The sequence below is a fragment of the Mytilus californianus genome, unplaced genomic scaffold, assembly GCF_021869535.1.
Source record: "Mytilus californianus isolate M0D057914Y unplaced genomic scaffold, xbMytCali1.0.p SCAF_9, whole genome shotgun sequence".
NCBI lineage: Eukaryota > Metazoa > Mollusca > Bivalvia > Mytilida > Mytilidae > Mytilus > Mytilus californianus.
In genome coordinates this window covers 36,001,104-36,006,839 of record NW_026262745.1, presented here as the reverse complement: position 1 = coordinate 36,006,839, position 5,736 = coordinate 36,001,104, and positions in this window count along the sequence as shown.

Below are 5,736 nucleotides of genomic sequence, written 5' to 3'. Positions count from 1 at the left end.
AAAAATCGTTTCTTCTGTCGTAACTTTTTGTATAGAGTTTCCCGTGTGAAACTGAAATATACGAATCTAGAAAAGGAAAAGTATTGCTGTATGTATTAGATTTATTTAAACTAATTTCCTTTGGGTAAATTCCAGCAGTAAAATTCAAAAAATCTGGATTATTTAAAGCAAAATTATCATCAATGTTACTGTAAGTGTTTTAAATTTATCAATTAAATGTAATTTAGACCGATCTTTACTGAGTTTGGCCATAAACTGTGATTCATAGCAGTAGAATAACAAGTCTGCTATTAAGGTGAGGCAATTGTTACTAATCGGAATATCCACAACCTGTCGATAACCTTTATTGCCGAAACGTACATATATGTTGTCAAGAAGAAAATTTAAAGTTTTAATCATCTCATCAAAGTTCCAGTAAGCATATCTAATAGAAAAACAAAGGATATAGGGTACACATTCATGACACAAAATCAGTACATCATGTACATGCACAGCCAAAAAAAAAAAAAAAAAAAACACACAAGAAGCAAAGGAACAGCGATTTTATTGCTCTTCTTCATCTCAAAGTCACAGTTAGGCCTTTAACACGGAACAAACAAAAAAAAAGTCTCACCTTACTGCAAGTTTAAGACCGCTCCCAGCAACTGTTTGAATGGAATTCATTGTAAAATACATCGTAGACTTTGTATGATGTTACACAACCAAATCGGGCCCGGTAAAAAACATACTGAAAATTAAGATATTTCCCGTTTTCATTACAGAAGAACCTTTATATGAGTTGCAGCCATTAAATTTGCGACTATTTAACTAGATTAGAGAGCATCTGTTTGATACAATTATATGGTAGTGTAGTGTATAGAGTTGAAAAATCATAACTGTCAACCAAATTGAACGGACCATGAAAAGCACGCAATTCATTCAAAACAACCAAATAGTTTATGACACTCCAAAATAGTTAATTCCATTAATTTCATATCCTTAATTAAAAAAAATAATAACACGTTTTTTTTTAATAGAAGTAAGAAGACTCGTTAACAGCCGAGAAAGATTAGTAGAAGAACATTTACTAGAACCTGAGAGGAAACAAAGTATGAACTTTTTTATGTAGTTTAGGATGCCAATACATAGTAGGGACTTTCAAACTTTCAGAGGAGTCCTTAAGCTGTGCGTGTGGTAATGACATGATTGTTTACTATTTGACTCTGTGTAGAGCGCACGGCCCTGAATTTATTTGAATGAGTAAATTCATTCTTAAGGACTTCCGTGTAGTATTTACGTCAAACCTCCACCACATTGTTGGGTGCTTTGTCAGCCGATTCGAACACAAATGCTTTGCGATAATTTGAATTTTGTTTTTGTCCTAGAAATGAAAGTTTTACTAAAGTCACTTACTTTTGTTTATTTTTTATTTTTAAAAAATAAAATCGAAATGTGATATGCGGATATCAACAATAATTATATCTAGACATTACAATATTGAAATCTTCAAATTCTTAATGTTGGTAAATTAAACTTTTGAATTTCTTAGGTCTGCGGAAGGGGTAAAGATGTTTTTGTGTTCGTATGAAAGATTCACGTTTTGCACTACATGTTGCTTATCACATTTCGATTTTGATCATGTTACAAGATATATGAGGCTTTGGAGTTTTCAAGTAATGAGAAAACGAGAGAGAGAAACAATTCTTCCGTTCACTGATGACCGAGCAGTTTTATCTAAAGATAATCTGGAGCAGGTTTGTCATTTTCTGGCATTGCGCGGTAATACTTGTGGATGTCCACATGCCTTTTTGTTGAATAATTTAGCTGCACAGACATCGCCTCTTTTAAAACAACTGTGTGAGCCTTTTCATTTTAGGTCAATAGAATAAAGGTATGTTCACCGTCGTATGTTACTCAAAGAAGAACATTATTTAATAAGAGGTTCTAAAGAGCCCGTGTCGTTCACCTAGGTCAATATCCATCTTCAACAATGGACCCCCTCCAGCATTCTGGACTAGAAAAGAATTCATAACAAAAATCTTTTTTTTTCTTGATCTTGTATTGCTGATCAATTTTTCTGTTTTCAGTTTCTCGCTATTTAATTTAGTTTAAGCCCAAAACACAAAGAAACGATAAAAAAAAAATCATTTAAGGCAATCACTCCTATGTAGAGTAAATTAACGATTTCGGCAAAATTTGACTTATTTGTAGATCCTGTCTTGCTGATAATTTTTGCTATTTAAAGTGTCTATCGATCTTTTTGTAGTTTTCAAGATGGTAATCAAAAACGTAAAATTTGGTAAAAATCGACATTAAAGAGCAATAACTCCTACAAAGAATCTAATGACGATTTCGGCTTTTTGACTTAAATGTAATTCAAGTCTTGCTGATAGTTTTTGCTTATCTAAGTTCTATCTATCTATTTATCTATCATAGCTTTTCAAATATTAGGCAAAAACGCAACAACAAAAAAATCATTATCAAAGGGCAATAACTCCAATAAGAGGTCGTCATACGATTTCAATAGTTTAGCTTATTTAAAGATTTTGTCTTGCTGATCGCTTTTGCTTGTCTAAGTTTTTATCTATCTATCTATTATAGTTTTTCAGATATAAGCAAAACACACAAAAAATGATAAAAATCGTCATTAAAGGGTAATAACTCGAATAAGGAGTCGTCTGACGATTTTGTCTATATGTACTTATTTGTAAATCTTGTCTTACTGATCATTTTTGGAATTTGAAGTTTCTCTTTATCTTGTTAAGTTTTTCAGATATAAGCCAAAAATGAAAAAAAATCGGTAAAATTCGTCAGTCAAGAAGTCGTCTGATCGTTTTGAAGTAAATAGACAATAGGTAGATCTCATCATTTTGATCATGTCTGTCTCTTTCAGATTTTCTCTATTTATAGCATTTTTCAAGATTATAGACAAAACATGCATTTTCCCCCTATGTTCTATCTTTAGCCATGTCTACCATGTTGGTTGGCAAGTGGGGTCTTCAGACACACTTTAAAACTAGATATACTAATGATGATTGTGGCCAGGTTTTGTTAAATTTTGCCTAGTAGTTTCGGAGAAGATTTTTGTAAATGTTAAAGACGACGGACGACGACGGCCAAGTGATGAGAAAAGTTCACTTGGCCTTTAAGGCCAGGTGACCTAAGAATGGTAGCCAGATAGTAGCACATATTTATCTTGCTTGATCGAATAAAATTTATACAGATGGTTAATATAGTGAATTAATTTTAAAATTTACAGTCAAATATTAAGATTACTGTTAGTTCAAAGAAATATTTTTTCATTTAGTTTTTGGTACAGTATCCCACTATTAATTGCAACACATGTATAAAGGTGAAAAATTAACATTGAACGTTCATGCTTCTTTCTGACTCTAACTGTAAGCATATATATGTGAAATAAAAATAATATTTTTTTCAATTAAGATTCTGGTGCTCTATCCTTCGAAAACGCCATTGCGGCACATATTGATTATATTATTGTTCCTCTATTAATACGCTTTCGAATTATGTATAAGGTTACTCTATAGAAATGGGAAGGGTCCCAGCAGTCCATTCTATTATTCAAAATTGACTATTTCAAAATTTTCACGCATATTTTGGCATTTTGGTCCTCTGTTACCCCTCTTATCGGCATTTCGATACATATTGATTATACAACTTTTGTTCCTCTATCAATAAGCTTTCAAATGGTGTATAAGGTTTTTCTGTAATTAGAGGCTGAAGGGTCGCAGCTGTCCATTCCATTTTTCAAAATAGGCTATTTCAAAATTGTCACGTATATTTTGGCATTTAAGTCCCCCGTAACCCCTCTAATAGACATTGAGGTACACATTGATTATATACCTTTTGTTCCTCTATCGATAAGCTTTTGAATAACGTATAAGGTATCTCTGTTATTAGGGCTAAAGAGTCGCAGCAGTCAATTCCATTATTCAAAAAAGGCTATTTCTTAATGTTCGCGCGTATTTTGCCATTTCGGTCCTCCGTTACTCAACTAAAAGGCATTACGGCTCACATTGATTATATACCTTTTGTTTCTGTATCGATAAGCTTTCGAATAACGTATAAGGTATCTCTGTAATAAGGGTCTGAAGGGTTGTATCAGTCTATTCCATTATTCAAAATAGGCTATTTCTTAATGTTCGCGCGTACTTTGGCATTTAGGTCCTCCGTAAACCGTCTAATGGGCATTGCGGCACACATTGATTATACAACTTTTTGTTCCTCTATCGATAAGCTTTCGAATGATGTATAAGGTATCTCTGTATTTAGGGACTGAAGGGTCGCAGCAGTCCATTCCATTATTCCAAAAAGGCTATTTCTTAATGTTCACGCGTATTTTGGCATTTAGGTCCTCCGTAACCCCTCTATTAAACATTGCGGCACACATTGATTATATACCTTTTGCTTTCTCTATCGATAAGCTGTCGAATGGAGTATAAAGTATCTCTGTAATTAGAAGATGAAGGGTCGCAGCAGGCCATTCCATTATTCAAAATATGCATTCCAATATTCAAAATATGCTATTTCGTAATGTTCACGCGTATTTTGGCATTTAGGTCCCCATTAACCCTTTAATCGGCATTGCGACACAAACGACAAGTTATATCTATAATCAGGGAATGGAGGATCGGAAAGTTCCTTTAAGAATAAAAAAATCCAATGTAATGTATTTTAATTTTTATATATCATGTATATGTTTTGGTATTCAGGTCGTCCATACATTAAAAATAGGAATTTCTGTTAAAAATAGTTAGGGAAACCCACTAGTTTATCCTCCGAAACTAAATTAATAAATAAAGATAAAAATTTCAAAGAGTGTTTTGATTTTTTTTTCTTATATTAATTTAAATATAATTACGTTAATGACGACTTCTAAAATACGGGATGGTGTCACAGTTAAACAAAAATATATATTTCATTATTCACTTTTAAACTTGAAAACTGAAATATAAACTATTTCATTATTCGTTGTTCCTTACTAAACGTTCACTAATGAATAATGAACTATTTCATTATTCATTATTGAATTTTGAATAATGAAAAATGAATAATGGACGTACTTCAGCGCGTTGTTCCTAATAAAAATTCCACTGCCGTTAATCGAAATTCACCTTCAAAATTAAGCACATTTCACAATTGTGTTAAAGGAGGGAATGCCTCTGCAGCTAGATTGTTTAACAAAAACGCACGTGGATATCCACATATTTTCCCGTGCAATGTCAGAAAATGACAAACCTGCTCCAGATTATCTTCAGATAATACCGTTCGGTCATCAGTGAACGGAAGAACTTTTTCTCTCTCCTTTTCTTACGACATTACTTAAAAAACCCAAAGCCTCATATATCATGTTACATGAACGAAACCGAAATGTAGTATTCAATGTAGTATTCAATATGTAGGGCAAACTGGACGTGAATTTTTCAAATGAACACAAGAACATCTATACCCCTTCCGCAGACCCAAGACATTCAATAGTTTAATTTACCAACAATTAGATATACACAAACACAATATTAAATTAATCAAATTTCAACCACTTCAAACCGTCCATAAACAACCAGGACAATAACATAAACAGTTTGAAGATTCCCGTAAAATTTGCGAACTGTCCTGTTCATTTGATACATTCGTGTGACGCATAATTCTATATTGGTGTAAATGGGATGTGTCCGTTGTTATTCTGTGGTTTACATGTTGTAATGTACTATTATATTATTTATTTATGTATGTCTC